Source organism: Notamacropus eugenii, chromosome 2 (assembly GCF_028372415.1).
Source record: "Notamacropus eugenii isolate mMacEug1 chromosome 2, mMacEug1.pri_v2, whole genome shotgun sequence".
In the NCBI taxonomy this organism is placed as follows: Eukaryota; Metazoa; Chordata; class Mammalia; order Diprotodontia; family Macropodidae; genus Notamacropus; species Notamacropus eugenii.
Window position 1 is genome coordinate 197969777 of NC_092873.1, and position 23619 is coordinate 197993395.

At 40.1% G+C, this 23619-nt stretch overlaps 1 protein-coding gene across 8 annotated transcripts in view; it reads left to right on the plus strand.

The window, feature by feature from the left end:
- Window positions 1-313: 313 nt before the first annotated feature.
- Window positions 314-23619, plus strand: part of DSE (dermatan sulfate epimerase) — a 96082-nt gene continuing 72776 nt past the window's right edge. For 2 of the 8 annotated variants that reach the window (XM_072643087.1, XM_072643083.1), the window contains exon 1: window positions 314-417. The gene's annotated coding sequence lies outside the window, so the exon portion shown is untranslated. Of the gene's footprint in view, window positions 418-540; window positions 754-1110; window positions 1379-23619 lie in introns of those variants that run through there. The other 6 variants (XM_072643089.1, XM_072643085.1, XM_072643088.1 and 3 more) reach the window with 5 other exon arrangements.

Sequence of the window (23619 nt, forward strand, 5' to 3'; positions counted from 1 at the left end):
TTTAGTGTTCTTACATGCTAGAGGCATGCCTTACTGACACCACAATCAAATGGAAAGTGATTTAGAAGGTAGCTCAACAGTAAGTTTCTGCTCTTATCCAAAGAAAAGTAAATGGGGAGAAAACAAAGATCCCTCGAAAATTACCCTCAACTCTCCAGTGAAACACCAGGCAAAAAGACGCGGCTCTCTGAATTGAATACAACGCTTGTGAAACTTGCTGACGGCGATGGGAGCCTGACCAAGACAGAGACTCCCTGGTTCCCGTCCAGTTTCTGAGAGAAGCTGTCAGCGTACGGAGTCCAGCAAACCTCAAGGAAAACCCACTTTGTGGACGCCTCAGCGAAGCCACTGCTCCCCGCGGCGCTTTTAGAAGCCAGATTCCAGAACATCTAAACGTCTGAAGGGAAGACACAGAGGGTATGTCCCCGCATTCTGGAAAAATGTCTGAGATGCGGTAGCCGTCTAACGAGAAGCCGAGGCACCGCTGTATAAAAAGGCGTAGTACTGCCTGACGCAACTGCGGGGGAACCCTGCCCTCAGCCCGGTTCTGAGGGCACTGATCCGCAGGGCTCCGGGCCGGAAGCGCACCGCCAGGTGCCCCTAGGGCAGGAGAGCCGTCCTGGGAGGTGGGTGCCTCTCTTCGGCCCAGTACGGAACTCAGCCAGGCTCTTCCCGGCCCTCGGTGGGGTCACCGGACTTTTAGAGCTTGGGGGGCTTGAGAAATCGTCCGGTCCAAACCCCCTCGTGTTCCAAGTAAGGACCCCCTGGCCCCGTTGGTGGCCACAACTTCCCTCCCCAGGGTGGTGGCCCAGGGAAGCGCGAGGCTCCACCTCGCCGGACCCAGGTTTTTCGTTACTGCAAGCCTTGTGGGGCAGGCTGAAACGAGGGGCCTCTGGTGGGAGAAAGGCCAGAAAAGAAGGCCTGAGGGGAACGAGCCTAGGAGAAGGCGAAGGGCCGGGGATCAGCGCCGGAGAAGGGCTTCCCCGGGTCCCGGTCTGCTCCGCAGCTCACAGCTGGCTCCGGTGACGTTGCGGTTTCCTCCTCCCAACCTCCCCCCCCCCACCAGTGGAGCCCCAGCACGGCCGCCCAGCCCCCACCCCCGCCCGCCCCACCCCGCCCCACCCCCCAGCTCGCTCTCCTGGCCGACCCAGTCCCTCCCGCCTGGCCCTAGGCTCAGGCGGCCAGCGCATCCCGGGGGGTGGTGGCGAGGCGCAGACTGAGGAGTTCTGGCGCACATCCATGGAGCAGCGGGGACCGAGGGGCGCCAGGGGAGGCGGGCTCCCCCCACCCGAGGCTCCGGCCGCCATGGCGTGAAAACGGGGCGGCGGGGGCCGGAGAGCCCGGGCCAAGACGAGGAGCCTGCGGAGGACCGGGAGCGGTAAGAGGGATGAGTGGAGAGGGCGCGGGAGCGGAGCGGGAGCGCTCGGAGCGCACCGACTTTTCTGGGGCGAGTTTGGAGTTTGCGCGGCCCCTCCGGGCTGGAGTGGGCCGGGACCGCGGCAGCTCGGTCGGAAAGTCACGGGCCCCGCTAGCTAGCCCCGGCCCCGCAGCCGCCCCCGGCCCGCTGCCGCCCCCGGCCCGGAGCGCAGCGCCCCGGAGCTTCCCAGAGCCCTGCCCCCAAGGAGGCGAGGGAGCGCGGAGTGAAGGCTTCCCGGACAGCGCCGGCTCCCTTCTCCGCTGCTGCCTGCTCCTCAGCTTGCAGCACCAGGGCCGGGCCGGGCCGCCGGGAGAGCCCATGCCGTTAAACTGGTTCTGGGCACGGGCGCCATCGCCCGCAGCCCCTCTCTCCCCATGGGAAGCTTCCTGGGCATTGACCTCTCCCGGCCCTCATTCCTCTCCTCCCCCGCTCCCCTCTTCCTTGACCCCTGGATGTGGTGGAATGGCTGGGGCAGGGGGTGCTCCATGGGGGGCTGCAGCATCGCCTCCGAGGAAAGGCATCCCAGGCTTCCCCCGGTACTGGTTCCCACACCCCTATAGCTTTCCCAATACCTGGGGGACCGGGGGAGGGGGGAGCACTGAGAGACAGGGACCCCACTTCTGCGCCGCCTTACGGCTTGTGCTTCACAGTGGGCTCCGATTCGGGGTTACGTCGTGGGGTGGCCCCGCGCTGACTCACGATGAAGTGATGCCACATGGGCTAGAATCGGAGCAGAAGCTCCTGGGGGTGTGTGTGTGTGTGTGTGTGTGTGTCTGTGTGTGTGTGTGTGTGTGTGTCTGTGTGTGTGTGTGTGTGTGTGTGTGTGTGTGTGGTGTGTGTGTGTGTGTGTATGTGTGTGTGTATGTGTGTGTGTGTGTATGTGTGTGTGTGTGTATGTGTGTGTGTGGTGTGTGTGTGTGTGTCTGTGTGTGTGTGTGTGTGTGTGTGTGGTGTGTCTGCGTGCATTCTTGCCCCCTCCCCCTCTCCTTACCCCCCCCCCCCAGCAGTGGGGGTGCATTTGGAGAGTTCTTTGTGAACTTATTCCAGATTGGTTTCATTTCTGAAAAGAATCTTCAAGTCAGGATTTTGTTTGTTGCTGCTAACACTTTGCCCAGGAAATGCCACATCTCAGTTTTGCTGGAGAGGCAGCTAATAAAGTCTTCATTTCTTTTTCGACTGTGACTGCTCCGAAGCAGCAAGCTGATGTTGCTTTAACTTGGAGAAAGAACTTTCTCACCTAGAGATCACTTCGAAAATTGTATTCAAAATTTAAGTTTATTTTTTAGACTAGGATTTTACTGTGTCAAAAAGTTTTCCGCTTATCTTTAAAATTGGAAGGCTGAATCTATACTTCATATTATAGTAAAATTTATGCTTGTGTGCAGCCACAAGTCTTTGAAAAAAATTAATAATGATCCTGGAGGAAAGATAGTGGATCAGTCTTAAGAGTCATTTGGTCCGTTTGTGCTAGCTTTTAATTTTTTTTTTTAATTTACTCCCATCAATTGAACTTTTAAGGTCACTCCAGTAAAGAGGAGAAGTAAATTAAGGTTGATATGAGTGACTGTCATCAAGTGTCTAGCTGTAGCTGTTTGTTCAGTCAACAAATATTTATTGTTGAATGCCTATGATGCAGAAGGCACTATCCTAGAAGTTTGGGGAGATAACAAAAATGAGTAAGACATATTCCCTTCATGCAAAAAACTCAGAGAGAGTCTAATAGGAAAAGAAACTGAAATAAGGTTGAGTTGAATATATAAGTAAATAGAAACCCCCCCAAAAAGGACCATAAGAAAAGGAAGGTTATTTTAATATTGAATTTTCTTAATTGGTGTTATGACCACAGTATTAGTTACATTAAGTTTGCGGAATGAAAATAGGGAATAGGCCTGCAGTTTTCATTGATCTATGCTGAATTTGCCCAGAAGAAAAAGCTCCTTCTCCTGATGAAAATAGGTACCTTCTCTGCGAGGAGTCTTAGTGATGTAGAGCCCTTTGAGGTTAAGTAACTTGACCAGGGTTACTGTGCCAGTATGTGTCAGAGGTGGCATTCAAAGCAGATCTTCCTGGATTTGAGGCTGCTTATTAACTACTGTGTCATGCTACTTCTCCTTAAATATTAATTTTAACTAAATTAAACCTTTGATTTTCAAAATTAAGGTTGACATTCTTTTTAAAAACCATCGATATTTCCCTCAAAGCACGGTGGAGTTCCCCAAAAAAGATTTTGAAGGAAGTGGAAGCTAAAGGCAGAACATATCAGTATGTTCTCAACAATGAAGAAATGAAAGGCTCTGTTCTTTGTTCTTTCTTTCTCAGAACCTATTTCAGGTTCCTCCTTTTTAGGTTAGGGACTAAGTATAAAGAAAGCACAATGTATTACTAAGTTAGATATTCTGAAAGTCTTTTAGGAATATAAGACTGCCATATAGTCTAGTTGGCCTGACAGTTTATTTGATAAGCATTCCAGGATGAAAGGATTGTTATCCCTGAAGCAATTCTTAAAATACTTTCTTTGATCCCTAATTTTCAGTTAATATTTCAATCTCAGCTATTAAATCATTCATAAAGAAAATAATTAGATAAGAGCTGTATCACAATCATTTAAAAATAACATTGTTAATTTTCAGCATTCCCTTATTCATAATTGTGATACAAAAATCTTTTTAAAAAAACTTAACTCCTACTTGATTTAATAGATTGTTTTATAATGCCCAGTTAAAATCATATTGTATTGCATGAAAATTAATAAATCGCCCTTAGCTCATCATTATGATTTCAACCCAAGAGAAAAAGAGGAAGAGAAAAAAATTTGTGAAATACATGTCAGTGATATCTAACAGTTCTCAAAAGTGAAAAGGAACTTCTAAAATAGTATTTTGTAATTGCAAAATGCAAATAAATATTGGACTCATAGTATCTTGATGCAAATATTTTGTCCCTCTTTCTGCTTTTTTAAAAAAGAGAGAAATGAGCAACAAAAATGTTTCTTCCAATTAACATTATTAAAGCTTTTAAAGATTAAACATTATGAAAGCTATTAAAACTTAAAACTATACTAAGACTTTTGGAACATTCTGTATAAATTTTTCTAATATGGAAAGATTGAGAGACAGACAATATATTATCTAATGTACATAATCTATATATATCCCAGGAATAAAATAGTTATATTTGGTGAGAGCTGATGAATTTTAACATTTTTAAAAACTCAGGGGTCTGGTCTAACTGATTTCAAAGGTGCCTTCCAACTCTATGATTTTTATGACCCTGTTTATCTATGTAACTTCATTCTCGGGAACAAAAGTTTTCATTGGCTGGGCTGTAGAGAGGAGTTGTAGAAACTGGCCAGGCAAAGAAATTGAGATGGAAAGCCTGAAACTGTTGGTGAAGAAGACTGTGACCATGTGCTAACAAATTCTCTTTTCTATATATTCACAGGTATCTAGGCATTTGACATAGGGAAAGAGAAAAAACCTTTAGTGGCTGTATTCTATCATGGCAACTTTCTAGAAATAAACCATATCCAAATGTAGTTGATGAAATGTAAAAGCTATAAAACAAATCATATGATAATGCCTAGGATTTGTGTGATTTGTATTTTTCACAGTTCTTTAACATAGCACAGTTTGTTTCACAATGAGAATAACACTCATGGTGTAAGTTGAGAAGCTGGCAGACTTGCCCAACCAAGATAGCCCAAATAGGGTAAAAATGAAATTAACTAGTAGAGGACACTTGGTTGTGTGATAGGTGCTTTAATTTAGAATCTTGGGGTTTTAAATCTGAAAGGGGTCTTAGAGTTCGTCTAGTCTAATCTCTTCATTTTATTGATTAGCAAATTGAAACCCAGAGAAATTAAGTGACTTGCAAAAGATTGGCTGCAGAGCACTGGGATTAGGACCTAGGTTTCTTGGCTGCTAGTCTAGTACAGCCTCTACACCAAGCTACCTCTTTAGGTATGCTACTGTATCACCATGTCAACATTCAAAATCAAAATGAATGAATTTTTTTTGATTGCTAAGTGTTTACTGTATGGCAGGCACTGTGCTAAACGCTAAAGTTAAAAACAAAAAAAAAACCAGTATTGACCTTAGTCTCAAGGGGCTCACATTCTAGAAGGGAGAGACAACACTTAACAGCACCAAAAGCTGCAAGTTAAATAGAAAGTCTTCGTGGTCCTAAGGGTGCAACAGCAAAGTAGATGGTAATGAATCTTCAGTGTAATTTGCACTAATAAAACCACATCCTTTTTCTGATGTTGAACCATTTGACAGTGCCAAGGGCTTTGATGGTGAGAACTTTATTTCCTTGATCTGCAGGAGCTATGTTGGTGGAGATAGGAATGAGCAGGCCCCTTTGCCACAATGATGCCTGTGGAAGCTTAACTATTTTATTGCTGTGATTAAATGGATAACCCTGTTTGTAATCTCTGATAGTCTATAAATCCCAGCAGCTACAAACTACACTTCATTATTAAGTTGATCACATAGATATCGAGGATATACCCACAATGCAGGAAACTGACTCCTTAGAGAATTCTGAATTGTTTGCCAAGTTACAGTAATGTATTTAATGCTTACTTGTTTTACTTTCCTTAACTATAATAATACCTTTTCTTCCTTGAATGCTGTCAAAACACTGAAAGTAACTCTTTAAGGAAATGTCATACTAAAATAGAAAGGAAAAACTTCTAGAGAAATTTAATTATGTCAAACAGTAATATACAATTATGAAATGTACAGCTAGTGGATAGGATGCCGGGCCCAAAGTCAGGAAAATTCATTGTCCGGAGTTCAAATCTGGCCTCAGACACTTCCTAGCTATGTGACCCTGGGGGAAGTCCACTTAGCCCTGTTTGCCTCAGTTTCCTTATCTGTAAAATGAGCTGGATAAGGAAATGGCAAACCATTCAAGTATTTTTGCCAGGAATAACCTGAATGGGGTCACAAAGAGTAGGACACAACCAAGAAACAGCTTTGATGATATCATATACATATTGACTTTCCAGAAGTTTTTATTTAAATCTCAGTAATGGTTTTTTCCCAAATGCAACTAAGATTCTTTAATTTCTGCTTAACGTACATACGTTATCTTACTCTTATCCATATTAAATATTAAAGACTGAGGGGATAAGAATACAGTAAATTCACTGATATTTTAAAAAAAGCAAACATTCACGTTCTCTGGGGAAAAACAGTTTTTTATTGCCTTCAATTATTTCATTTCTCAAGAATTCCTGAAGCTGGAATTAAGGGAAAATGAAGAGTCTGAATTTAATTCCTATAGCTGATTTATAGAATCCTAGTAGGTTAGAATCACCAGGTACCTCAGACATCATGTAGTATATAACCTGTACCTGAAACATAAATCCCCTTTTTAGTATCCTACAAAGTGATCATCCAGCCTTTTTATGAAGACTTCATTTGAGTGACAGTAAACTGAGTACTTGTCAAAGAATTTTTGGACAGCCCTAATATTGAACTAAAATTTCTCCCATTTTGGTCACCCTTCTCTGATGTGCTCCAGATTACAAAGGTCCCCTCTAAAATATGATACCCAAAATTAGATCCTGCATTCCAGATGTGGGTTAACTAGAAGAACTAGTCTTCCTGATTTCCATCTTAGTTTAGCTACACTACAACTTATCTGCCTACTTCTCCAATGGCCATTCAGTCAAGCATTCTCCAAGTTAATTGAGAAGAAGAATTACCTACTTGATACCATAATGATCCTTTATTCCTTTGTGTTTGTTTGATTAATAAAGAATTGACAGCTATAGAAATCACTCATGGCTATTGGAAATGGGCAATAAAAAAATAAAAAATAGGAAAGACACCAGATTGGTTCATAATATATCCATGAGACATTTTGCTGCTTGAAAATGAATGTACCTAACTTTCCGTCATTACCATCTCCCCCAACATTGCCTGTATAAATACAACATATCAGCAACTTTGTTAACTAAACTTGGTCGAGTTTAGAGTCAGTAGTGATATCTAGGCATATCCCATATGTGTATCAGGTAAAGACTAAAAGATTAGGCACACAAGGAAACCTGAAGCCAGTGAATCATGATAATAATAATAGTTATTATTTTAATAACTAACATTTATGTACATGCTTTAAATGTTGTATAGTACTTTACATATATACTTCAGGCAGGTTCTCATCTTTTCTCTCCTTGATCATTTCACAATAGCCTGCTAAGTGGGCTCCGTGCCCTCCTCTCTCCAATCCATCCTCCCAACCAACGGCTGCCAAATGACTATTTCTACAGCACAGTTCTAACCATGGCACTCCTCTCCTTAGGAAGCTTTGGTGAATCTCTGTTGTCTCTGGGTTAAAGTATAAATTCCTGGGTTTAGCATTTAAAGCCCATCATAATCAGATCCTGGCCTGCCTTTTCCAAATGATTTCACATTATACCCCCTGACATGCTTCACATTCCAGTCAAACAGGCCTAATTGATGTTTTCTGTACCTGACATTCTGTCTTCCACCTCTAAACTTTTGCACAGGCTGCCCTGCCATGACTGGAATGCTTTAAATCCTCAGCCTCATTCTACCTCCTCAGTGCCTGTCTCCTGCCAGGCTAATCTCAAGTCATTTTCTATACAAGATCTCTTCTCATTCCCTGAGTTTGTTAATGCTCTCCCTTCCCCTCGTGACTTTTTTAAAAAATTTACTTATCTTTGTAGCTGTCATTTATTCCCTGTGGAATATAAGCTCATTGATAAGAACAAGGACTCTCCCACACAGTTATCTGGAATAGTCATTTCATTCATTCAATTCATTGAATTAATGGATCTCCTTTGAGCCTTACAACAACACAGTGACATTTCTGTGTATACTGTAAACTGGGAAATGTTCATTATTATTATTAACATATATTCTGCAAGCTCTGAAAATTCAGTCTTTCATTTCCTCGTCCCTCTCTCTATTTCCAGCTTGCAATAGACCAGCTCCGTAGCATTTTTACATTCCTCTTAGGAAGATACCCTACCTCACCATTTTTCCAACTTCACTGATTAATTTACCCTGACCTTCCTTGCTTCCTCCCTTCCCTGCCGTCAGGCTGACTTTCATATTTTGTCTGCTTCTGACGGATACAGGCAAGCACCAGCCTGTTTGTTGTTTAGAATTCATGTTCACTGAAGGCTTCATCAGAAGCATCTGTTAAATCTGCAGTGGAAAGAGGGGCCCAAAGAGCCTCTGGAAGTTACTAAGAAAGAATCTGAATTTGGAAAGAAACAAACAAATGAAAAGCTAATGGTGAGACAGTCTATTTATTATGTCAATATGGCAGTTTGTTCCACCCATAAATTCAGGATGACACTACGAATTTAAACTAGTGCTAATCGTTTCATGGGATTGCCTACCATTTGTTTGGATTCTTTTTAAAAGTTTCTTAAAGTCTTGTTCATGTTGTCATTCTATCAAATTTTTATACACAGTTCTTGAAAGAAAATAATTTTCTTCTACAGAAATAGCATGAAACGGTGGTGATCATAAAATTGACTTAGTGTGCATACCACCTGTTATACTGAGAATGCTTGTAATCATTGGTTGTGATTGTGTCCATTTATAAGGACATATGAAATGACATGTATGCAGTAACCTGCTCCTTATCCCCAAATGTAATATGCACTTTGTGTATGATCTTTGACCACATTGTTTTGAGTGTCAGTATAGTAGAATATGTGTCTCTGCATCAAAAGGCCAGTCGTGTATTTTGCTCTACCTTTAGTCATTTGGAGTCATCAGATATAGGTTTATATATTCTACTTCTGTTTCTTGCTACCAGTGACCTAGGGTGAATCACTGACCCATTCTGGGCTAACATCATGTATAAAATTAAGACGTTAGACTAAATGATATTTAGGGCCCTGTCTAGTTCCAAATCCTAAATTCACTGAGTTGATTATAGCAATAACCCCATAAAGTGTGTTCAAGTTGTTACTTTACTTTATGTTCTTTAAGTAATGATTTCGTTTAAGCTCTTTTTCAAAAATAAACATGCCATTTTATTTTAAAAATGCAAAGTACTTGGTAAAACTCAACTTATAAAGTTTTATTTGTTGAGTAAATCAAAACATTTTAAATATTTTCATATAACTAGCTCAGTAAATTGGATTTTTTGAAGTCTGCAAAACTTAGGCCTCCCAAAAAGTTAAATCTACATGTCCTAGCTCTAAAAATGGAGTTTTAGAGTAGGATGAGGAAGACAAGGATCTGCTACTATATACATGAAATATTCAGGAAAGATATTGGATTTACTACTTGAATTGATAGCTTTCCAGGAAAAATTAATGTATTTGGTTGCAAATCATTTAAGAAAAATGCAATATTACTGTTTCTTGCATGAAGTTTAAAATGTTAGCCCCACTGCAAATTCAGAGCCCTAAAGTCTAATTTAATCTTTGAAACAGTTTTGAAAAGTGAATCAAGTTTAAAAAAAAAATCAGATGTAAGTAAATTCTAATTTACTGATTGGGTATTTTAGTGGCCTTAAATGTTTCAAACTGATTCTTGCCAAGGTTTATGTTTCGTCCAAACAGAATGTGAGCCAGATGTAGAGGTCAGAATGCTGCACAGCTGCAACACAACACCTGTGTCAGAAGTAGTTTGCTTGCCACAGCTCCAGTTACTAGCTTTTTTTTTTTCTCAGATTTGGTTGTTGGTGGTTTTTTGGGGTTTTTTTGGTTATAATTGTTTGAAACCCTTTGTCCAAAATAAAATATAAGTAAGCGATTTGTAGAATTTTTTAAATTGCTTAACTATCAGCCTTCTTTGGAATTTGTGTTTAGATTAACTGTGCTGTTCCAGAACTCCTTTGAAGAGAAATAAGGAAAGGGTCAGACTAGCACAATGAGCATTTTAACCGGTTGTTCCCCATGGCTGGAATGCTTTCCCTCCTCATCTGCTTCCTGACTTCTTTCAAGACCCACCTAAAATCCCACCTTCTCTAAGAAGCCTTTCCTGAATGCCCTTAGTTCTAGTGCCTTCTCTCTGTTGATTACCTCAATTTATCCTTTATATAGCTTGCACATATTTAGTTGTTTGCATATTGTCTCCCCCGTTAGACTGTTAATCCTGGAGAGCAAGGATTGTCTTTTGCCTTTCCCCGTATCCCCAGAATTTAGCAGAGTGTCTGACATATAGTAGGAACTCAACAAATGTTTGTTGACTGACTGACAAAGCACTCTGAGCATTACTTGCAAGTTTTGTACTTTTACAGGGAGAGCAAGAGGGACAGGCAACCTGGGATTTCCTCTTAGTGCAGATTCATGACATGAGAATTTCCTCAGCTTGTGTGAGGAAGGCTGCTGCCTAATCCTGGTTGTAAATAATTTGGAGAACGTTCAGAAGAGAAATAGGAATCAAAGGGCTGAAAATAAGACCTGTGAGGACCTGGGAGTATTGTACTTAAAGAAGAGAAAGCTGAGGGATATTAATTTTAAAGCAGTACAAGAATGCAGAGGGCTCTTTCAAAGAGGATGGTGAACAGCTGTTTTTCATCTCTACAGAAGACAGAGCAAGAGGAAGTAAGCAGTACTGTGAGGGATTTATGTTAGATACAAAGGAGAATTTTCTGAGCATTTTTAATGATTGGAGTGGGTGCCTGAGGGAGAGTGTGGAAATCTCATTTCTCTCTCTGCAATGGCGTAAGTATGGTGTTGTTTGAAGGTGACCTGGAGGAATCAGTCCCTCAACATAGATGGTATTGCAAACAGGTAAGTGAAGAGGAAGTAAGATATCTCTTGGTGAAAATAAAAAAGGAGAGTGTCAAAGCTGGCTGGGAGCTTAACATCAAAAAAACTAAGATCTTGGCAACTGGCCCCATCATTTCCTGCCCAATAGAGGAAGAAGAAATGGAAAGTGTCAGATTTTATGTTCTTGGGCTTAAAGATCACTGCAGAAAGCAACTGGAGCCATGAAATTTTATAAAAAATTTCCTTAGAAGGAAAGCTATGGCAAATTTGTACAGCATACTAAAAAATAGAGATATCACCTTGCTGAATAAGATCCATATAGTCTATGTAGTTTTTCTAATAGCAGTGTATAGCTGTGAGAGTTGGGCTATAAGGAAAGCTAAGGCAGAATTGGCACTTTCAAGTTGTGGTGCTGGAGAAGACTTTTGAGAGTCCCTTGGACAGCGAGGAGGTCAAATCAGTCAATATTTAAAGAAATTAATTTAAGTTCTTCACTGGAAGGCCAGATACCGAATAGAAGCTTAAACACACATAATGAAAAGACAGGACTTATTGGAAAAGATCCTGATATTGAGAAAGACTGAAGGCAAAAGGAAAAGGGGATGGCAGAGGATAAGATGGATAGATGGTATCATGGAAAGTGTGGACAGACTTCAGGAGATAATGGAGCCTAGAAGGGCCTGTCATCCCATGATCCGTGGGGTCACAGAGTCAGATACGACTGAAAAACTGAACAACAATGAAAAAATCTGTATTGTTTACCTTGGATGCCTTCACTCTCAGCATCCTCAGCATAGCAAGTTGGTGTTCAGTGAGAGATGACTGGGAGCCAGAGAGAAGGTGGAAGCTAGGTTACCCGGTGCAAATGGAAGAAGAATGAATGAAATCAAATCTAACAAGCATTTAATAATCGCCTTTTATGTGCTATCCCCTGGGAATCCTAAGCCAATAACAACCATCTCTACCCTCAAGGAGTTTACATTCTGCTGGAGAACACAGCATATGTAAATGAACAAATAAGCCATCATTATTGATGAGGAAGAAAAAGAAAAATCAAGGTTTTTTTATATTTAAAGATTTTAAGAAGTAAGGACCTTCAGTACTGAAAGAGATGTAGATCGGTAAAAATTTGTCAACTTGTCATTTGTAAATCACTGAGCTAGGTGACTTCTCCACATGACTTCCAATGTTCTCTTTGGTTTAGAGTTGTAAAATAGCTTCCTTAAGAGAAAGTAGAGAAGGAAATAGATATTTGGAATCTGAGAGATTTTCTACTCCAGTTTTAACCTTCTGAGAGGATTCAGTTGTCTTCGGAGCCTTTCTGTAAGAGCACATTTCAGTAGCTTAAAGTTCTGACAGGTTTCAATAATATACCTCCTGTCTTTTGCCCAATAGACAATTTTCCTCTGTACTAAACTTGTCTGCCCTTCTCCCATTGGAGAGAGATGATTTCATTAGTCTGGTGAATTCCCAGTGATGAAACTTCCCTACACCAAAACAGATCAGCACCTCCTTCGAAATTTGTTGTCTTTGAGACAGGCCTAGAACGTTCAGAATTTAAGTTAACTTGGCCAAGGTCAAACAGACAAGCATGAACTTTATTGAACTTTAGAAACCCTTAGGTCACTCAGCAGTACCAAACTATGACTATGGGTACTCCATTACATGCAGTAACAGCTATTAGATGGCTGGGCCTGAAGTCTGGAAGGCTACTCCTTCTGAGTTCAAATCTGGCTTCAAACACATGCTTACTTTGTGACCCTGGGTAAGTCACTTAACCCTGTTTGCCTCAGTTTCCTCATTTGTAAAATGAGCTGGAGAAGGAAATAGCATACCACTCCTGTTATCTTTGCCATGGAAACCCCAAATGAGGTCACAAAGAGTTGGATGTGACTGAAAAATGACTGAACAACAAGAGGTTAGATCAGCCATGGCCTCTCATATATGGGTTTATTCATGAGTCACATGATTGTGTCAGGATCTGTGGTATTAAAGGCTGTTCAGAATACTGTGGGACTGAGGGACTTCAGCTGGAGCTTAAAAATTTTTTTTTTTAAAAAGAATTTCCATTTTGCTATCATCCAATTTGTGGTTATCAGTAGCAATAAGGTTTTCCTTAACAAGAATTGGCCTGTATTGTCACCTTCTTCTTGCCATTTAGTAGAATTGTTGATGCTACTAAGTTCCATAACAACAATAGCATGTCATTCCTTTCGATTGAAATTCTTCTTCCTTCAAGGCCCAGCTACAGTGCAATGATCTCTCACTCTTCCCCTCTCTCTTTTCTTTCTCTTACACTCCTTCATGCCTACCCTTTCTCTGACTCTCTCTGGCTCCCTATCTCTCCCTTTCACTGGCTCTCTGTCTCTTCCCCATCACACTCTACTTTATTCCATACTGACATGTACATATCAATGAATCCATCAACAAATGTTTATTAAGCACCTACTATGTACCAAGAGTTAATGAAACAATCTCTATGTTCAAGGAACTTGCATATCATGAATGTACAAATATGTGTATATATGCTTCTATATACATATATATGTAGGATAAATATGAAGAGAATAAAAACAAAATGGTTAAATACAAGGTAGTTTGAGCGAGAGGGTCATGCCTCCTCTTTTAGACTATAATCTTCTTGAAGGCACAGCCTGTGTGTCCAATCCATTTCATATCATTCTCAAACATTATTCCCCCATTGGAATGTTACCTCCTTGAAAAGACTGATTTTTCCTTTTTTTTTTCCAACATGCCCAAAGCTCAACATTGTGCCTAGAACACATAGAAAATTACTAATAAATGTTTATTGATGACATACTGTTTAACCTAATGTTCTATACTAAGGAGTATCTCTGCCTTGTGTGTGGAATACATGGGTTCTGAGAAAGAGGGAGATTTCTTCCACCTGGAATAAGTAAAAAAGTGCTTCTTGGTCAGGTGAGAGTGGAGCCAGGTCTTAAAGTGTGGATCAGATTTGGAGGCTGTCTGATAGGTTGGGAGGAGGGGGAGAGTAGAGCATTCCAGGTAAAAGCAAAGGCATGAGCAGAAACATGATAGCTGGGTAAAGATGGGAAAAGTGAGGTATTCACTGCTGTAGGAATGTAGTGTGTTATTTCCCTTTCTTCTCTCTGTTACTCAGCCAAACTGGTGTTCTCTCTGTTCCTCACATATAACACTCCATCTCCCGTGTCAGTGTCTTTGCACTGACCATCCCCATGGCCAGTATGCATTCCATTCTCACCTCTGGCTCATATATTCACTTTCCTCCTTTATGTGTCACCTACACATGAACCTCTCCTGATTCCCCCCACACTTGTCCATTTGTTTCAGTAGTGTCTTGACTCTTTGTAACCCCATTTTCTTGGCAAAAATACTGGAGTACTTCGCCATTTCCTTTTCCAGTTCATTTTACAGATGAGGAAACTGAGACAAAAAGGGCTAAATGACTTGCCCAGGGTCACACAGCTAGTAAGTGTCTAAGGCTAGATTTGAACTCATGAAGATGAGACTCCTTGACTCCAGGGACACTCTGTCCAGTGCACCACCTAACTACGTTTTTTTAATTATCTCATTTTTTTTTGCTTTATATTTGGGGGTGGTGGTGTATGTGTGTGTTTACATACTTTTTGTCCCCCTAGATAGACTATAAATACTTTGAAAGTAGGTATTGTTTTTATTTTTTTGTATTTTATTCCCAAGACTTAGTACAGTCCCTGACACTTAGTAAGTGCCTAATAAATATTTGTTGCTTGATTGAATGCAAGATTCTTGTAGTAAAATAGTTAGAAAATAAGACTATAATTCAGAGCTATGCCCACAGATTTATTAAATTATGGCTATTCTTTGACCTAGCAATATCTTTACTAGACCTGTACTCCTAGCAAAGAAAGAGGAAAAGGGTCAATATCTATAAAATTATCTTAAGAACTGGATACTAAGGGGGTGCCCCTCAGTTGGGAAGTGGCCGAACAAATCATAGTACACGAATGTAAAGGAATTATGTTATAAGAAATGATAAATGGGATGTTTTCAGAGAAACTTGGTAAGACCTGTGTGACGTGAGGAGAACCAGGAGAATAATTCTACAATGCTAACAAGATTGTACACAACCTGAAAAGACTGAAGAATTCTGGTCAGCACAGTGACCAGTCAGAATTCCAGGATAAGGCATACGACCCATCTCTCAGAGAGAGTTATTGACTCAGGATGAATCAATGAGAAAAAAAAAAAATTGGGGGTAAGGGGAGCTTGGACAATGAAGGAATTTTTTTGGCTTGACTAAGTATATTTCAGGCATGGGAACCTGCAGCCTGGAGGCCACATGTGGCCCTCTAGGTCACTGTGAAATTTAGGTTCAGTCAAAGGACTGCACTTGGGTTTTTAATGAGGAAAAATAAATGAGAAAAAAAAAAAAAGAAGAAAATGCCAGAAGAAGAAAGTAGATACCAGACTTCTCCAGGCCAAGAAGATGAGATGTTTTCCTTGATGGTACAATGAAAAGAGCTTTGGTGGTAGAGTTAGAGGCTCTGGGTTCAGATTTCACCTCTGAAACTCCGTGACTTTGAGCAAGTCATTTAGCCTCCCTAGGTCCCAGTTTTCTCACCTTAAAATGAAGTTTTGGCTTAAATGGCTTCTGAGGTCATTTCCAGCTTTAGATCTGTCGTTCCATGACCCCTCCCTGTACTGAGGAGCCACTGAAGTTCTTCACATCTTCAAAGATGTCTTGGTTGGGAAAATAAAATTACTAGAGGAAGCCAGGTGTGGTGCTGTACCCCTATAATCCCTGCTTCTAGGGGAGGTTGAAATTACTGGTTCTTTTTGAGCTTTTGAAATTCTCAGCTGTGGTAGGGTTAAAGCTGATAGAGTGGACGATGAGCTCCGGGATACTAGGCTGACTAAGGCGGGGTGAACTGGCCCAGCTTTTAAACAGCATAGGTCACAGTTTCCATGTGGAGCAATAGTGGGATTAGGCAGTACTTCTAGCCTGGGCAAGATAGGGAGACTCAGTCTCAAAAAAAAAAAAAAATTATAAGGGAAAATGTCATAAGAAAGAAATCTATAATCAGAACCATCCTGTACTCTTTCACTCTTGAGTTTTCCACTGAGCTGACGCAGTAGAACAATAACAATGCCTGGCATTTATATAATCCCTTCAGTTTTGCACCATTTTGATCCTTACAAGAGCCAGTGAGACAGATGTTGTTATTGTTGTGATTTTACAGATGAGGCCACCAGAACTGAGGTCGGTTGTTAAGTGACTTTTCCAGGATTTTTCCAGGAGAATAAGACATGACCAGCATACTCTTACAGTAAAAGAAGACTGTCTTGGGCTGAGAAATTCCAGGAAATGTGCTTTTGAGGACTGCCACTCCATTTCTTTGTTCTTTAAATTAATGTCACTTCCACTGATTCCTCCCATCCCAGCAGAGTGTTCCCTTGTAATAAATAAGTGTTGTCAAATAAAACCAGTCAACACTTTGGCATTTCTACAGATGTATACTTCATTCCATGCCTAGTGACTTCCTGCTGAGAGGCAGAATGCATGCTTCCCCATATAGCTTCCAAAATAATAATTCTACCATTCCTGCTCCTAGTGTGTTCTCCAGGATTCCCTGCTGACTCCTTTGGCTTTTGATTGCTGCTATGAATTCCTCTTTGTACCTTTAATTTGATTCTTGCATGAACTTGAGACTGAATCAACACATCTAGTTATTCTTTCAGAACCACTTTTCTTTCCTTAGAAGAGTTATTTCTCTTCGGCTATAATCAGCCCCATCCTGTGTCTAGTAGATAGAAGTTTAGCATGATGCTGGGAAAAAGAGTGTTGAATTTGAAATAGGAAGAAATAAGCTCAAATGCCACCCACCATGTGACCTTGGGTCAGTTCTCTGGACCTTCTTAGTTTGCTTATTTGAAAAATGAGAGGTTTGAACTCGAAATAGATGACCCTTTATCTCTGACTCTGTAGTACTGTGAGCATCTCTAATACTCCTGCTTCCCTAGTTCTTCCTCATCCCACCCCAACCCCAACATATGGGAGTCAGAGGGAAGTGGGAAGGTAATTTTTTCCCCTACTCCCACTAACAAGTTTGACCTCTTAAGAATTTTTTTGTAATTTTTTAAATTTTATTTTTTATTAAATAAAAAATGAGAAAAAAAACTGCTATGTACATAGCAGGCCATAAGAGAGGATTCAATGAAAACAAATTTCCATTTCAAGAAAACCTATATAATAAATGGGCAGTTAGGTGGTGAAGTGGATAGAACACCAGTGCAGGAGTCAGAAGGACCCGAGTTCAAATCTCACCTCAGACACTTGACACTCACTAGCTGTGTGACCTTGGGCAAGTCACTTAACCCCAATGGCCTCATCCTGGGTCATCTCCAGTCATCCTGATGAATATCTGGTCTCTGGATTCAGATGGCTTTGGAGGAGAAAGTGACGCTGGTGATCTTGCACAGTCCTCCCTCACTCAAAACAAAGTCAAGTGCAAATCATGTCATCATTTCTCTGATGGCATGGTCTTCTTCAGCAACGAAGGATGAGCACATATAATAAATACATTGTTTTCAAAGCTGCCCAGCTTTCTTTTGCTTCCTTGTTCTTTTAGGAATATTTTGATCTCCTCAACCTGATCAGGGTATGGAAAATTTCCTTTCCCTAATTTGTCCAAGACAAAACTAGATTTTTTTCTAAAATATCTTTTACTCAGAAACCAAGGAAGCCTAGAGAGAAACAAAGAAATTAATTTTACTGTATAAATTCCTGAACTAAAAGTCTACCTATAGGTTAGTTTATCCTGTTCATTATCTGGGTTAAGAGACTGTCAAAAACTGGACCAAAATATTAAGACTTCTAGCCTGAGGTACCAATGGCAAGTTTAATAGGAGTCTCATTAACTCCTAGAATCTGTCTTTTTAATCTTTCTCCTCTGGACTCAGCCTGAGCTAGACTAATTCTCTACTGAAAAGCAAAGTCAAGAGAGATCCTTCGCTGCTGTGCCTCCTCCCCCTTCCCTGGACACAATATTGAAGTATATTACTGAAATATACTTATGCTACTTTCCTTTTATGTTCACAATTCTTAATTTTAAAGCAGATGTTTATATTTACCACTAAAAAAAACCCCACCATATTCTTAATGACTTCCCACCTATCTCCCCTTTGAAGGTCTCTGCCACCTCACCAGTAGAAAAATGGCTTAACAGCCCTGCCATTATAACGAAAATAATTATAGAATGTTATAAAGTGAAAAGTGTCATTTGTGAACCCTCATTTCAAAGGCTAGCACCAGCAGATTATCACACTTCTGTGGCTTTCTCCATAGGTCAGTGTTTTATTTTAAGGAAGATGTTTTATAGAGTGCTGTGTGTATTTATTTATTATTATATTTATATGTCCATATATGAATATGTCTGTAGCTTATATGAACTGATGCTGAGTGAAGTGACCAGAACCAGGAGAACATTGTATGCAGTAACAGCTACATTGTGTAATGACTAGCTTTGGTAGAACTATCTCTTCTTAGCAATGCAAGGATCTAAGGCAACTCCCAAAGACTCATGATGGAAAATGCTGTCCACATCTAGAGAAAAAAGCAATGGAGTTTGAATGCAGGTCAAAACATATTTTTGCGCTCTCTCTCGCTCTCTCTCTCTCTTTTTGTTGCGACTTTCTTATGATTTCTCCCACTGGTGGTTATTTTCATGACATATTATGCATTGTCTTGGGATGGGGGAGGGAAGAGATGAGGAGATTTAGATCTCATAATCTTATGGAAGTGAATGTTGAAAACTAAAAATAAATTTTAAAAATGCATTAAAAATAAATGTCTATACATATGTATGTATATACATGTATTATATATGGACACATATAGTGTTACTGCCATAATTTATGAATGTATATGTGTGCTTTTTTTAAGCAAAAGTGGTGCCAAATGTTAGTGTCAGGCCTGAAGTCAGGAAGATTTATCTTCCTGAATTCAGATGCTTGCTAGCTGTGTGACCTCAGGCAAGACACTTAACCCTGCTTGCCTCAGTTTCCTCATCTATGAAATGGAGAGGAAAATAGCAAACCTCTCCTGTATCTTTGCCAAGAAAACTCCACATGGGATCATGAAGAGTCAGACATGACTGAAAAATGATTGAATAACAACTACATATAGATAGAGAAGAATGGAAGTCTTTTCTCTAAGAGACTAGTATTGTCTTTTAAATTTTACCTATTTTCTTGCTTTTAAAAAAAGTTTTTCAAAGCTTTTATATTTTTAATTAGTCGTTTTTAAACATACTACCTTGTACCAATCAAGGTAGAGCAGAGAAGCCCAATACATATGTCCTTTGAAATCAGTATTGGTCGTTAGGATTAATCTAAATTTAGCTGCTTTTTTTGTATTGTGTTCATTTACATTATTATAGCCACTGTGAGTGTGATTCCTTCTTCTCGGTTCTCTTAATTCTTTTTTCTTCATTCTATATTCAGCATTCTATAAGTTATAGACATATTTATATGTATATATAAATATATCTATACACATGACAGTCTATAAAGCATCTTCCTTAAAATAAAACACTGACCTATGGAGAAAACAGTTGAAGTCTGACAATCTGCTGGTGCTAGCCTTTGAAATGAGGGTTCACAAACTATACCTTTTACTTTATAACATTCTATAATGAAGAAAGACATAGTAGTCCAGGAATAAGGTGATAAATGCTTTTTACACTTTGCCGTGTGGATAGAAAGGGCTATATATGAGAGGTGTTGTGGGTAGAAATGACAGCACTTGGCATACAGATATTTCCATACTTCTCTGAATTCATCTGACAAAATAATATTTTCTTTAATTCATATACTATAATCCACTCAGTGGTTCCCCAGTTGATGAATACCTACTTTGTTTCCAGATTTTTGCTACCATGAAAAATGTTGCTATAAATACCGTAGCACATATGAGATCTTTCTGTCTGTGATTGACCTCCTTGTAATGAATGTCCAGTAGGGGGTCTCTGGGTCAAAGGGTATGAATAGTTTAATAAATTTTCTTGTATAATTACAAATTGTTGTCCAGAATGGTCATACCAGTCCATAGCATTTAGATGGTTTTGGACATCAAATGTGAAAGGTCTAATATACAACTATTTAGTGATGCAGAATTGGAGATCAAGAAAAAAGCTGGAGATAGATAGATAGATGGATGGATGGATGGATGGATGGATGGATGGATGGATAGATGAATAGATAGTAAGGATATATATCTGGAATTATCAACACAAGATGTTAATTAGATCATAAAGAGAGAATATGTAAATATAGAAGAGGACCTTGGGTAAAATACAGTTTCAGTTAGGGTATACCAATGATCAGTAAGTCAGTCAACAAGCATTTATTAAGTGTTAACTATATGGTAGACAGTATGTTAAATACAAAGAAAGAAAAAAAAGAATTCAAAGAAAAGCAAAAATATATTCACTGTTCTCAAGAAACTCATATTATAACGTGGGACTCAATATGCAAACAAGTATGTACACTCAAGATACATACGGAGTAGATGGAAGGAAAGGCACTAGCCCTGACTTGGGGCAGGGAGAGAAGAGGGGAAGAGGAAGACTGGGAAGGATCTGCAGAAAGTAGGAGTTGAGTTGAGTTTTGAAGGGGATGAGAGAAGCCAAGAGGTGGAGAGAGAGGTAGAGGGAGAACATTCTAAGCATGGAATACAGCCGTCGAAAAGGCTCTCAGGAGTAAGAGGTAAAGCAGCCTATATGGGAGAAACCTCAGGGATACAGATATTTCTAGATTGTAAAGTATGTAGATGGAAGTCAAATCTAAGAAGACTGGAAAGATAGGAAAGAGCCAAGCTATGCAGAGTTTTAAATGCCACAGAGGATTTTATATTTTATCTTGGAGGTAATAAGGAGTCACTAGAGTTTGTTGGGGTGGATGGGTAAGAGGGTGACATGGTCAGATTGAGCTTTAGCAAGCTGAGTAGAGATTGTATTGGAGTGGAGAGAGAGAGACTTGAGGCAGGGAGACCAATGAGAAAGACATTACAACAGGCCGGGAATAAATGTTTTGTACCAGAAGTGTGGCTTTGTGGATAGAAAGAAAGAGCTACATATGAGAGGTATTGTGCTAATGATAGCACTTGGCAACAGATTGAGTTTGGGGACTGAGTGTAAAAAATGAAGCAGTGATAACACTGAGGTTGTGAGTCTGGGTGACTGGGAACGTGGTGAGGACCTTGACAGTAATAGGAAAGTTTGGAAGAGGGCAGGGTTAGGAAATAATAAGTGCTCTTTATGGATATGAGATACCTATGGAATGTAGGGATACCTATAGTTTGAGTCCAAAAAGAAGTTGGTCATTTAAGACTGGAGCTCAAGAGACAGGGTAAAGATGGATATAGAGACCTGGGAATTATCTGCATAGGGATGATTATTCATCAAAATCATATGGAAAGAGAAGAATATGTGGGACAGATCCCTCAGGGATACTCACAGTTAGTGGATGTCACCTGGATGAAGAATTGCCAATGAAGATTAATACAGAAACCAAAAGAGAATTTAGAAGGCTTTCGTATTCTTCAGGAGCCATCTACATGAGTGTATAGAAAGGCAGCATCATATAATGTATAAAAGACTTTAGCTCAAAAGGGCCAAGGTCTCACACTGCATCCTGTCATCCTGAGGAATATCTGGCCACTGGCCACAGATGGCTCTGGAGGAGAACATGAGACTGGTGACCTTGTACAGCCCTTCCTCACTCAAATCAAAGTCAGCCGCAAGTCATGTCATCATCTCCCTGAGAATGAAGGACAGGCACACAAAAGACCAGTCTTAGAGTCAGAGAGATCTGAATTCAAGTCCCACTTATGATACTGGTGTATGATTCTGTGTTTGTTGCTTAATCACTGTAGGCAATGCACTAGGCAACTCTGCGTTGCAGAGACAGCGCCAGCCTACGTTAGTAGATAGTTTCCTTATTGGGAATGTTCTGTGCCACTGAAATCAGAGGATCAGTGCCTGTCTGTCTCTGTAAGTGTATATATGTATGCATGCATGCATGTATGTGTATATATATACACATAGATACATATATGTAATGTGTGTTTATGCATGTATGTGGTGGTGGCCGTGGTTGCTGTTCCGTTGTTTTCAGTTGTATCCAACTCTTCATGATCCCATTTGCAGTTTTCTTGGCAGAGATACTGAAATAGTTTGCTATTTCCTTCTCCAGCTCATTTTACAGATTAAGAAACTGAGGCAAACAAGGTTAAGTGACCAGTCATTTTCAGTTATGTCAGACTCTTTATGACCCCATTTAGGGTTTTCTTCATTGAGAAACCATTCCAGTGAATGCCTTGTCATTTCCTTCTCCAGCTTATTTTACAGATGAGGAATCTGAGACAAATAGGATTAAATGACTTGCCCAGGGGCATACAGCTAGTAAGTGCCTGAGATCAAATTTGAACTTAGGAAGGTTAGTCTTCCTGACTCCAGGTACATCATTCTATCCACTGTGCCACCTAGCTGCAAGTAAAAGATATGAACTAGGAACCACCAGAGAAAGTAAGAGGGTTAGGTGATGTGGCATATTTAAGTTCATAGTTTCCAGATATTAACAACCATGAAGGGCCTGGAATCAGGAAGACTCACCTTGTCTCTGTATGTATGTGTATATATGTACATTTATGTGTGTATATGTGTATATATGTATGTATGTGTGTGTTTGTATGTATGCTCACAGTGACTCCATGAGGTAGATCGCTTAACGATTATCAGTACCTGTTTGAGGAGAAGTAAATTGAGGCTTAGAGTTATTAGTTAACTGACTTACCGAGAGTTACACAACTTGAAGGTGGTAGCAGCAGAAGACCAACTCAGGCTTTCTGATTCTAAAGCAGGTGCTCTTCCCACCTCACCAAACAATTGCCTCTGCCAGGAATAGTTCCCCCTTTCATCTCTACCTGTAGAAATCCTGTCTATTTATAAAGGCCCATCTGAAACACCTCCTCTTTCATGAAGTCTTTATTAATGGATATAATTTCTCCTATCTCTACACTCTCATAATTCTTTATATCCCTCTTGTCTACCGTATACTTAGAGGGCTAGTGTAGTGTGCTGGCAAGTGTCATTGGACTTGGAGTCAAGACTTGGATTCTCCTGTCCAAGCTCTGTCATTTGGCAGTGATGTGATCTTGGGCAGAGCACAACCTCTCTGGACCTGTTTCCTCATCTGTACAATGGAGATAAAGATACTTGTGCTATATAACTCATAGGTTTGTTGTGAAAATCAAAAGAGAATGTATAAAGAAATGCATAGATAAGCAAACAGTGCTTTCTATATCTTAAAATAATAAATAACTATAATTGTTATTCCTTTGGGTCAAAAAATATATTATACTCATCTTTGATTTATTGCAGTATTTACTATAGTGTGATACATGTGGGTGGTCAGGAAATATTTCTTAAATTCAATTGAGAAT